Genomic DNA, 13,830 nt, shown 5'->3' on the forward strand with positions numbered 1-13,830 from the left:
ACTGTTATGAAGTGGTATCTTATTGTGGTTTTGATTTGTATTTCCCTGATGCCGAGTGATGTTGAGCAGTTTTCCATGTGTCTGTTGGACATTTGGATGTCTTCTTTCGCAGAAATGTCTGTTCATGTCTTCTTTCCATTTCTTGATTGGATTATTTGTTCTTTGGGTGTTGAGTTTGGTAAGTTCTTTATAGATTTTGGATATTAGCCCTTTATCTGATATGGCATTTGCACATATCTTTTCCCATTCTGTCAGTTGTCTTTTGGTTTTGTGGACTGTTTCCTTTGCTGTGCCAAAGCTTTTGATCTTGACAAAGTCCAGTAGTTCATTTTTGCCCTTGCTTTCCTTGCCTTTGGCCAACTTTCTAAGAAGAAGTTGCTGTAGCTGAGGTTGAAGAGGTTGTTGCCTGTGTTGTCCTCAAGATTTTGATGGATTCCTGTTTCACACTGAGGTCTTTCAACCATTTTGAGTCTATTTTTGTGCATGGTGTAAGGAAATGGTCCAGTTTCACTTTTTTGCACGTGGCTGTCCAATTTTCCCAACACCATTTGTTGAAGAGACTGTCTTTTTTACACTGGACCTTCTTTCCTGCTTTGTCTAAGATTAGTTGACCATAGTGATGAGAGTCCATTTCTGGGTTCTCTGTTCTGTTCCATCGATCTATGTGTCTGTTTTCATGCCAGTACCTTACCAGCTTGATGACTACAGCTTTATAATAGAGCTTGAAGTCTGGAATTGTGATGCTGCCAGCTTTGCTTTTCTTTTGTAACATTCCTTTGGCTATTCCTCTGGCTTTTCTGTTTCCATATAAATTTTATGATTATTTGTTCCATTTCTTTAAAATAAGTTGGTGGCATTTTTATAGGGATTGCATTAAATGTGTAGATTGTTCTATGTAGCATAGACATTTTCACAATATTTGTTCTCCAGTCCATGAGCATGGAATATTTTTCCATTTCTTTGTGTCTTCCTCAGTTTCTTTTGTTAGTACTCTATAGTTTTCTTTTTTTTTTTTAAGATTTTATGATTTTATTTATTTGGCAGACGGAGATCATAGTAGGCTGAGAGGCAGGGCAGAGAGAGGGGGGAAAGCAGGCTCCCAGCTGAGCAGAGAGACCGATGCGAGGCTCGATCCCAGGACCCTGAGATCATGACCCAAGCCGAAGGCAGAGGGTTAACACACTGAGCCACCCAGGTGCCCAGAGTACTCTTTCGTTTTCTGAGCACAGATTCTTTGCCTCTTTGGTTTGATTTATTCCTAGGTATCTTATTGTTTTGAGTACAATTATAAATGGAATTGACTCCTTAATTTCTCTTTCTTCTGTCTTGTGGTTGGTGTATAGAAATGCAACTGATATCTGTGCATTGGTTTTATATCCTCACACTTTTTGGAATTCCTATATGAGTTCTAGTGGTTTTGGAGTGGAGTCTTTCAGGTTTTACACATAAAGTAAGCATATACTTTCTTATTCTGGAATCCCAACCATGTATTTATGACATTTTTTTGTTACTGAGACTGCTGGTGATTCCTTTTTGTCATCATGTTTCCTACAAAGTACCTGGAAAAGTAGCAATATGTGAAAAATTCCAGCCAGTGGAAGGAAGTCCTTCATTTTTGGGGAGGACCACTTTGTCTCCTGCCTCTTGAAAGGTCCTAGTAGACCCACTTGGTTCCATGTGCTCAAAGCAATCATCAGAGGAGGTAGATGCTTGGCTTGTAAGGTTCCTGGCTTCTGTGTTTACTTTTGCCTGAGAATATTTTCATATTTTCCCTGGTTGCTATGTAATTACTAGAATCATTAATTTATCTAATTCAAGGTTCTGCATACCTTTTCTGTAAGAGGGCAAATATCAGATATTTTAGGATTTCTGAGCTCTACAGTCCATTGCAGCCATAGACAGTAAGTAAATGAATAGCTATAGCTGTGTTCCAATAAATCTTTATTTATAGAAATAGGCAGGTTAGAGAACAATGACTAAGGATGGAATTTAAAACATCTGTGATGTCTCCTTTTCCTATTCTTAATCTTTAGTAGGTTGAGATCAAGAAAAAAAAGAAATAAAATAGATTTAAAAAGGAATTAGAGATGAACCACATCATCAGAAAGGAGGAATACCCAACTTTTGTAGCAACATGGACGGGACTGGAAGAGATGATGCTGAGTGAAATAAGTCAAGCAGAGAGAGTCCATTATCATATGGTTTCACTTATTTGTGGAGCATAACAAATAGCATGGAGGACATGGGGAGATAGAGAGGAGAAGGGAGTTGGGGGAAATTGGAAGGGGAGGTGCACCACGAGAAACTATGGACTCTGAAATACAATCTGAGGGGTTTGAAGTGGCGGAGGGGTGGGAGTTTGGGGTACCAGGTGGTGGGTATCAGAGAGGGCACGGATTGCATGGAGCACTGGGTGTGGTGCAAAAATAACGATAGTGTTATGCTGAAAATAAATAAATGAAAAAAAAGGAATTAGAGATGAAGTCTGGGATTTACAAATTAGAGGCCACACTCACTGCTATTTGCAGGACTCTGTTTACTAGTATGATGCTCGATGATCTAAATGCAGAACACCAAGTCCTTGTCTCCAATAGCTCATCCTCATAACAATTTTATCTGCAGCTGTCACCTTTCTTCGGGTCTGTGTATTTCTCTTCCCGTTAAAGTATATGGTATACAAGGGAATCTTTCTTCACTAAGGAGTCTGTGTCATTTTTGTCTCTGCCAGATGACTTTTAACTTACTTATCTGGCTTTTGTGCCAAGTGCTAATGGAATTTGGGCACATGACCATTGCCACATTAAACTTAGAGACATAAACTAATGCTTTTGCATGTTTATTGCTTCTCTTTGCCTACAGTTTCCTGTGCACTGCAGTCCGTAAATAATACGGAGGGTCCTTTCCCCACCACGTAATCCTTTCCCCTTTAATGGCCCATAAATTCGACTACCATTTGCCTTGTTCTTTATTTTTATAAAACAGTGTTCTCATTTTCAAAAATGTTATGAATAATTTAAAAGTTGTTTCAAAAGTGTAATACTTTCCAAGGGACATCCAAAAAATTTGGGTTGGTTTTATAACTTTTAACTCCAGTGCCTCAATTAGTCTTCATTAATAGGTATATTTTGAGCATTTACTTTGGGCACAGCATTACATTAAACAGTGCAAAAAACTAGTATCTGTTGTCCAACTGTGAAACAAGTAGATAGAAATTTGAGACAAATATCAAAGGTACTTTTTCAGCTACCAATTAAATCAATTCAACAGAGGTTATTGTCCATGATTATCTGCATACCACAGTCTGTTTTCTGATTTACTTTGCTAATGGAGATTTCAATTTAGTATTCTTACCACCAAATATACTGGTATATTCTGAGGAAAACATCACCCAACCTACTTATTTGGGTAGTGAAGATAGAAAGATGAACTTTTCTGGTACAGCATGACATATTTGAAGCCTAATATTTCCTTAGCTGAGGATTTTTCCTATGTGTAAAATTAATTGTGTGGTTGAGATCACAGAGAATATGTAATTTTACATTCTTTATTGTCTTACATTAAAGATTTAATTAGTAATTTATTTTAGAGAGAGAGGGAGGGAGAGTGTGTACACATGCACGCGGGAGCCTGCAGGAGCACGGGAGAGGGGCGGAGGGAGAGGGAGAGGGAGAGAGAATCTCAAGCAGAATTGGTGCTGAACTCTGAGCCGGAGGTGGGGCTTGATCTCACAACACTGATATCACAATCTGAGCTGAAACTAAGAGAGGCCGCTTAATCAACTGAGCCATATGGACACCCCTTGATTGTTTTTACTTTAACACTATAAAATTACTTTCCCCATCTGATTATAAAATAACTTTGAATCATCTTTTTAATCATAAATATAATCAATGATAAATATCATTCCAATATTTTTTAAAGTTTTGTGTTTGTGTAATTATATATTAAAGTCTTAATTTTTTTAGAGCAGTTTTACATTCATAGCAAAATTGATAGGAAACGTAGAGAGTTCACTAATACCCTACCTCTACACATGCATAGTCTCTCCCATTATAAACATTATTCATCTGAGTGGTACATTTGTTATAGCTGATGACCCTGAATTGATACATCATTATCACCCAAAGTCCATAATTTGCATTTGGGTTTATTTTTGATGTACATTCTATGTGTTTGGACAAATGTGTAATGACATATATCCATCATTGTGGTGTATTGTATTTTCACTGCCTTAAAAATCCTCTGTGTTCAGTCTGTTCATCCCTCCCTCCCAACCTTGTCAAGCACTGATCTTTTTATTGCCTCCATAATTTTGCCTTTTCCAGTATGTCTTATAGAATAATAAAGTATTGAATGTCTGTTTTCCACCATGTAAATTATGATATAATAAAATATCTACCTATATCAAGATTTTCCCAAACTCGTGATTATTTTCATGAGCTAGATTCATACACATGCATTATTCAATGTTTTATTTTCAAAAGTGGCTATTAGTAGGTATAAAGTAGAACCACATATTGTTACTTTGATGAGAAAAATTTGACTATTTTTTACATTTTTATTTCTTTGGTTTCTACTAATCTTGAACCTTTTTCCTCCGAACTTTTTAACAATTTGGTTTTCATCATTTGTGAATTCTCTCTGTTATGTCAGTTACTCAATTGTACATAAAGGCTTTTAACATCTTTCTTAAACATTTATATTGAGTTTTTAGAATATGTTTTCATATTTATTACATTTATCAGTATATTGTTGACCATTTAGCTTTTCTAGTCATAATTTGAAATTTGGAAATTTTGAGATTTATTTCAGTCATTTATATCAACATTACTTGTGATTTCTTTCTGTTAAGAAATTGAGGAAGACCCCCTTCCCATACTTGAAAAAATATTGATCTCTGTGTTCTAGAATTTTGTTGATTAATTTTGCTTTTCTTTTTATTTCTTTTTTTTTTAGATCTTATTTATTTATTTGACATACAGAGATCACAAGCAGGCAGAGAGGCAGGCAGAGAGAGAGAGAGGGAAGCAGGCTCCCTGCTGAGCAGAGAGCCTGATGTGGGACTCGATCCCAGGACCCTGAGATCATGACCTGAGCCGAAGGCAGCGGCTTAACCCACTGAGCCACCCAGGTGCCCTGCTTTTATTTTTCTAATCCAGTTGGATTGTGTACCAACTGGATTAGAAAAATAAAAGCAAAATTAATATATAAAACTAAAAATTAAAAAAAGCAAAATTAATATACAAAATAAATATTTTGGTACATGATTTAAAATAAAATGAATATGTAAACTCATTTCCCTAAATTAAGAAATAGTATCAGCATCATTTATCCTTTCCTCACTGCTTTATGATATTGTTCATCATGTATTACATTTTACATATGGCAAGATCTTTTTCTGAATTATGGAGCAGAGAGGTCTCCAAACTTTTTTGATCACATGCCTACCAATGCAAAGTATTTGTGTATGTTCCATTGATATAAGTACATTAGTTAAAAAATATTTTATTTATTTATTTGACAGAGAGAGATCACAAGTAGGCAGAGAGGCAGGCAGAGAGAGAGGGGGAAGCAGGCTCCCCACTGAGCAGGGAACCTGATGCGGGGCTTGATCCCGGGACCCTGAGATGATGACCTTTGCCGAAGGCAGAGGCTTAACCCACTGAGCCACCCAGGTGCCCCTATGTACATTAGTTTTATTATATACTTGTACTACTGTCAATTCATATGGTAACATTTATATTAATTTATATATTAAGATCAAGTAGAAATATACTTTTTAATATATTTTATCCCACCACTGGTAATTTTTTTGGGGAAATTATCATATGATTTCTATTATTTAAGCTTAATAACATGCTTTAATTTCCCTTATATTGAGTTTTCCCCTCAGGACTATTCTTTCTTCAGACATTTATTTGACATTCCCTTCTATGTAAACACATGTATCACTTTGTAAAGTTTCCTGAAAAATCCCATTTGGACTGTAATTGTGGTATCATTCAACTTATATTTTTTTTTCTGTTGCCATCTTTAGGTAGTCTTCTAATTCTTATTGTATAACTTTTGTCATCTTTATGTCTCTAGGTAGAATTTTGAAAATGACTGCAAGAAATGATTTATGTTACTTCTAGGGACTGTGTATATGCATTTGCTACTATGGAGATTTGATATTTTCTTTTTTCCAAGTTATTTTTAATAGGCTACTGCATTTATAGGGTCAATGTATAATCTTACCATCCAAACCATTTCATTTATTTTTTTAAAAGATTTACTTATTTACTTAAGAGAGAGCACAGGTTGGGGGGGGGGATCAGAGGGAAAGAATCTCAAGCAGACTCCCCGCCTGAGTGCAGAGCCTTGACCGAGCCACCCAAGTATCCCCCAAACCATTTCATCTATGAGAGTGAAAGGGGCCACTATTGATTATAACACTGAGCAGCAGGCGTAAATGAGACTCTCCTAGGGATATGAGGCCATTTGTTAACCAGGAACCCAGAAAACCTTCCACACTGAAGAATGTAAGTGTAGACAGTTCGTACAATAGCTTTCTGTGGAGGGGAGGAATAAGAGAATTCTAGATGTAGGGCAACATAGAACCAAATAATGCTGTTTATTTTATTTTTAAAAAAGATTTTATTTGTTTGAGAGAGAGCACCCATAGTGGGGAAGCTGAGGGGGAGGAAGAGAAGGAGACTCCTCGCTCAGCTCAGAGCCTGATGCAAGGCTTAGGATCAGAACGCTGAGATGATGACTTGACCCAAACCAAAATCAAGAGTCAGTTGCTTAACTTACTGCACCACCAAGGTAGGCTGTTCAAATGTTGATAGGACATCAGTAAAAATAGAAATCTTCAAGTGATATTAGAAGATTGAGCAATTAATGATGAAAAGTATGTGATGAGGTCATGGGGGTAGGATTTTGACCACAGTAGGAATAAACCTTACATTTGGGAAAAGAGGAAAGGTAGCTTTGTATGCAAATAAATTTGAAGGTTGAGTCTAGGTAACTGATGTTTTCCAATCACCCTTCAAAGCATATAGCACTGTATAATACTGAAAATACTGAAAAAATTTATCAAAACCTCAGATAGCACCTGTATTGGAAAAGAGATTTAACATTTTTGTTTTTATTCCAGTCACAATGTCAGTGAAAATAATTGCTGATTAAAATAAACCTGCAATTGTATATGCATGTTTTTGTAATCTCCATCTATATACACTGTTATATTGTCATTTTACCTTTTTTTTGCCTTTAACTTTTAGGCCCCAAGTGTTCCAAAAATACACTCCTAACAGAAAGTTTACACATACATAAGAGACAGTGCACCCTGGCTTTTATTTCATTTCTCTCTTTTAAGCCTTCCTCACTCCTTTAATTCCATTACCTAAAACAGGTTTGCATAATTTTTGCTACATTAAGTTGTATTATTTGTGCATTCTCTGTAGCACTTCTGTTTGGCAGTGTACATTGTGTTTAGCCTAGGACTCAGACACATCTGAGCACATTTGAAGGGCCTATCAGGCAAAAACTCTGGTGATGCATTCTTCATGAGTGGCTGTGGAGTCTTCTTGGAAGGAATTCATCCAAAGGCAAGATACATTTTAGATACACAAATCACTTCAAGGACCTTGGGTCAGTAGACAATCTGAGTGATAAAAAATACACTGTACACAGCCTCATCCTCTCCAACCGGAGCTGGAAAATCCTGTCATGCAGAGCCTCTACCACTTCTAACAGCCCACTTCTTTCTCCCAGGAGCACTCATTCTTTGTTTGAAACCTTGAACTAGAGCCCTATGTTTCAGGCCTCCCTTTCTCTTCCCTCTCTTGTTCTTTCCTTTTTGCCAGCCCCACAGTTCTTATCCTGTGCAACTTCCTCTAGAAGTGACAGTAGATGCTAAAAGCTTTATGCTAGTCATCACCCTCATTATTTTAGAACTTAGGCTTACAAAGGGGACTACCACACTACATAGTTATGAATATATAGAGCTGGAATTTGCTCATTTTTATTATGTTAGAGAATATTCCAGTGAACATATACTGCCCCTGTTCTCTTATTTATGGACCTGTGGTAGATAGCATTCTTGTTCCCGGTTCTTTACCACTCCCTATGTCCACACATTTTCAATGTGATTTTTAAATTTTTTCCATTAGAGACAGAATGTATTTTCCTGCCCAATTAATGTTTCTCTTGGCCATATGACTTGCACTGATACATGGAATGTTAGCAGGCATGACACAAGATGGGGCTTGAGATGTGCTTTTACATTTGAGCCTGCCTTCTTGCACTCCACCAGCTTCGTGGCAGAAAAAAGCCTGGGCTAGTCCACTTGTCCAAGATAAAAAAGAGGCACATAGAGCAAATCTGTACCAAATCTGTGGCCTGGAACCAAAACCAGATCAGCCTAGCAGAGATCATTAAGATCTCCTTAGGCAGCCTGCATACAAGTGAGCAAGAATAAATGAGGATTGCTTTGAGCCCCTGAATTTGGGGGTGGGCATAGCTAATTGAGACAGATTTTACATTTGTTTTTACTACTAGAAACAATTCTACTATAAGTATTGTGCAGGTTTCCTTGTATATGTGTGTCAGTTTCTCTGAGCTACACATCTAGAAGTTGAATTGCTAGGTTAGAGAGTATGCACATTTTCAACTTTCCTAGGCACAGTGTTAGTTTCCTCTGCAAAGTAATTGTAACTAATGAACCATGTTTTGTTTGTTTCTTCACCACCTCACTAACAATTACTGTTTTCAGAATTTCATCTGTTTGCCATTCTTAGAGCTATTGAATGATAGCTCATTTTACTTCACATTTCTGTGATTACTAATGAGGTTTAACATATTTTTCATATTTATTGACTATTTGGATTTCATTCTGTTTATGTTCTCTCTTTGCCCATTTTTCTGTTTATTTTAGAAGATTTTAAATGTTTCGTTTTTCGCATTTATCTGCTCTTGATCCATTTATCCTATATCAGTAATTTCTTTTTTAATGCAGGTAATTGCTTTATTTATCTCTTTGAGCACCCTGAAGTCCTTTTTTTTTTTTTTTAAAAAAAAGAGATTTTATTTGTTTATGTATTTATTTGAGAGAGAGAAAGAGAGAGCACATGCATGAACAGGGCAGAGGCAGAAGCAGACTCCCCGCCGAGCAGGAAGCCTGACGCAGGACTGGATCCCAGGACCCTGGGATCATGACCTGAGCCAGAGGCAGAGACTTAACCAACTGAGCCACCCACATGTCCCTAAAGTACTTCCTTTAACATCTTTCTCTAATTCAATGATCAGGACCTTTTCTGTAAAAGGCCAGACATGAAATATTGTAGGATTTGTGGACCAGACTCTGGGACAACTATGGAACTCTGCTTAAGTACTGTGAAGGCAGCCAGAGACCACACATAAATGAATGGGCGTGGCCGTGTTCCATTAAAATTGACAAAAACGGGCATTGAGCTGCATTTAGCATGAGGACCACGGGACTGACGCTCTACAACTAATTTCATCTGGAGTCAATTCCTATTCATGATTGATTTTGTTGATTCTTCTTAGTAATATAGATCTCTACGTGCTTTATATTTTGGTTTTTAAGGGGAAGCTTTTTTATTTTTTTAAACAATTGCCTCTACCCAGTCACAGAGGCCTCCACTTCAGTCCAAAGTCAGGTAATTTTGGTGAAATCTCACTCTGACAAAAGAGGTGATACTTCTTTCCTCTAGGCAATTTATTTGTATTATACATAATTGTGCCTTTGAATATATCATGCTCTGTGTTTCTGGCAGGGAAGGAAGGTTGGGGAATGAGGTAAACACATTTTCTCTAGTATGCTTTTCATTCTTGGAAACAGGACCTGTGTTTTATTTCTGTATGCCTAGTGACTAGAAAAATATTTGCTGAATTTCTTGGTACATTTTCATTATGAGTTTTAGAGGAATATAGATTTGAAAAAATAATCAAGTTTTATTAAAATATTTGATTTAATAAGTTTCTTATCTTTCAGTATTATACATTGTTAATAGTGAAGTAGAGAAGCTGAAAAGGTATTGACAGACTCTTACTTTCTTACTACTTGGTTAATAAGAATTGACCTGGAATGAGTTCTTACTATAGAATAGTTCTATAGTAAGAATTCTTACTCTGACAGACTCATTTAAAGAATGTTAATACAGACAAGATTCCTCCTTTAGTATAGTAACAATGATTGTAATTAATTGTACATACATTTTATTTAAACATAATTTGAATCTGTTTACAGGAGAACCTTTGTACACAGAAAAAAAACATTATGAAAAGTTAGAAGTCTCAGAAGAGTTTCAAATGAAGTGATTAACACTGAGGACATAATTGAGAGGCTGTTGAAGGGATTATTTCAAAGAAATGTCTTTCAAATGAATTTCTTATTATATAGTAGTTAATTTTACTTTCTGACCTAAAAAGTCATTGAGGACTTGCTTATATGCCATTGATTATCAATTTGCTTAGTTTTTATTCTTTCTTAACTTAATGTCAGTATTACATAGTGGACCTTGCCTATTTTTAAGTGATTTTTACAGCATAATTTCTCTGTAAAGATATGCCACTTTTTCTTTCCCTGTATCTGTTAATATATTTTAAGTTAAATTCTGCACCATTATTTTACACCAGTGTGATCACAAGTTGGAGATAATGCAAAATTTTCAGAAACTATTTTACCAAAGAGTTTCAAATTGTCACTGTTCTGGAGTTTAGGATATCTCCTTGTTTTTCCATTTCCATTGAGGCTGACCTGTATTTATCGTAGCCAACAGATATAAGTTATATATGTGATCTATATGTATCTCTGACCAAAGGGTAAAAACAGATTATTCAATGTGCATTATTACCCGCCCCACCAAAATAATCCCCATGAAATTATTTCAGAGAAAAAGGCTAACTCACTGTTGTAGTCACTTTGACTCCAGGGGGCAGTATAAAATAAGAAATAATAAGGCCTTACCAACTCACAGTTTGTATTTAATGTAATTATTAAAGCCAGAGGGAAATGATGGATTTTATGAAGCCAACCAGAATTTCATTGCATAAGTTATATCCTTCTGAGATGGCTCTTTAAGTGTGGGAGCCAGGGTGTCCATTTGAATTCTCATGGGGAGGCTAATAACTGCTTTCCTGCCATGTTTCAGTGTTCTCATCTGCAATCCTTCTACGATTTTAAAAAGATAATATAGTTTCTCTAGAGGACTTGTTAAAAAGTCCCTATATTTCAGATGGACCTTTCTTTATGTGTACATATGCACACATGAATAAGCAGGTTCCCACATACACATATCACATAGACAGCCAGAGATAAAAAGCTGTTAGCATACCATTATGGCGATATACTTAAGCAGGTGACATACTAAAATGGTGGTGACAAAAGCTAGTCATTAAGTATCTGTTTAATGGCAGGCTCCCTTCTAGGACCTTTATATGTTAAATCTCATTTGACCTTATAACAAAACCTCATTTTTACAGATAAGATAATTTAATCTTAGTAATTTACCCAAATACTGCCAGCTAGCAAATGGCTAATGAGGATTCAAAAACATACGTTCTTTTTATTATGGTAACCTATATGCCTATACCCTAGCACATATTTTTCGCAAGAATAAATAAGTACCATTTGGAGACAGATTTTATGATCCCATTCTGTGTGTCTGTTTTAGTGCCACAGCAGTTATTTTAAAAGACTCTCAATTTTTGTTTGGGAAGAACAATTTTACCACTTCAATATTTAGTCTTCACTTGCTAAAAATCACATCCCCAGACTAGTGAGTTATAAAAGCCTACCTTGCTCAACTCCTAAAGCAATTCTGGCCCCATAGCAGAGTCTCCTGTGTTCAACACATAGGTTCTGGTTGCACAGGCTAGACTTAGTTGAGTCATCGTATTAGCAAAATGTGTAAAGAGCATTTTTGGCTCAAGACCAAGGAATTAATGTCTGGCTGTTCCTATCCTATGATCAGTTCATTATACATCCTGCCCTATATACTTCACAGAGCAGTGCTAAGGACATCTGAGAGGTTAAGTGCTTGACATTCTTTTTATTAAAAAAAAAAAAAAAGCAAACAAACAGAGACCCACCTTTGTTTTAACCTTCACATTACCAAAGATCACTTACAGTGGTAATATGAGCGGAACAGTTAAATTAGAAATGAAGATTGAGAAATGATGGTTGTAAATTCCTGAGGAAGATGTGGGTTAAGCTACAAGGTAACCAGTGTTGATAAATATTGTAAAATATGTATTAATGCCTAGAATGATAGATTGCTACCTGTGATATGGACCATAAAGTTCACTTACTCAAACTCCCTCCTTTTCCAAATGTGGAGATTGACCCAGGAACAATCTTTAAATTGCTGATGTGTGTGCAATGTATAGAAAACCCATAAAAGAGTAATCATCATTATGATATCATTCCAAAAGAGTCACTGCTTACATGAGCATGACAATCCAGTCCCCAAACCTGGGTTATTGCTAGTTACGTATAACTAGTCTGTGTGTGTGTGTGTGTGCGCGCGTGCATCATATTTAACAGGTATGTGCATGTATGTATGATACATACACATGTATGTATGTATGACACGCACGTGTGTATGTGTGTGTGCATATATACGCACCTGTTAAACAGGATACATATTTAACAGGTAGGTGCGTGTATGTATGATACACACATGTATGTATGTATGACACACATGTGTATAGATGTGTGCACATATACACACAATACATACACATACCTGTTAAATATGTGTCATATATGACACATATGGTGTAAATATGTGTCATATATGACACATATTTAACAGGTATGTGTATGCATGTATGGTACATACTGCTTACATGAGTATGACAATTCAGTCCCCAAACCTGGGTTATTGCTAGTTACATATAACTAGTCTGTGTGTGCGTGTGCGTGTGTCATATTTAACAGGCATGTGCACGCATGTATGATACATACACATGCATGTATGTATGACACATGTGTGTATATATGCGTGCATATATACACATCTGTTGAACAGGATACACATTTAACAGGCATGTGTATGTATGTATGATACACATGTATGTATGTATGGCACACATGTGTATATATGTGTGTACACATACACATAATACATACACATGTATGTATGTATGTATGATACACACACATATACACACACACATATACATAGACATATATAACAGGAATTTTTGTTTTTGGAAGGGCTCCTTTGATTTGTAATTTATAATGATAATAAAATGATTGAGAATAAAGCAGTGTTCGGGTGTGAGTTTATAATTCCCATTCAACAAGAAATGCTGAAACCCTGAAGAAGATCTGACTCCCTGCTTTGCTCTTGAAACTTTTCTTAGACTCTTCATCCACGTACTGCTTAGCATGTTTTTAGATCTGCACTTCAGGGTCTCACTGGCGATCCTGAAATGATGTCTTTCTTATAGTAGGATCTTAATTACTAATTGCAGAAGAGTCTATGTGTCTTCTGCATCTGGAATTGTTTAAAGTTCAGATTTTTAAATAACAACTCTTCCTCAATTGATTCCAAAGAAGGCTGTTTCCCTCTAAATTGGATCTGCAAGATGACTTCTCATTACCCAGGAAATGGCTTATTTCTCTATTTATACGGGTCTGCAGATTTCTGCTTCTCTGAACCTCTCCCTCTACAGCTAGCGATTTCCCTGCTGAGACAGTTGATGTAAGAGTGGGGGGATGGTTATATTTCTTTCATTTTTGTGGGTAGCCTAGCATCTAGATTGGTATCTGATTTACAAAAGTATCTTCCAGTGGAAAGAGGCATACACACTATA

Source organism: Mustela putorius, unplaced genomic scaffold (assembly GCF_011764305.1).
Source record: "Mustela putorius furo isolate JIRA1106 unplaced genomic scaffold, ASM1176430v1.1 tig00003899_pilon_pilon_pilon, whole genome shotgun sequence".
NCBI classification, from domain to species: Eukaryota; Metazoa; Chordata; class Mammalia; order Carnivora; family Mustelidae; genus Mustela; species Mustela putorius.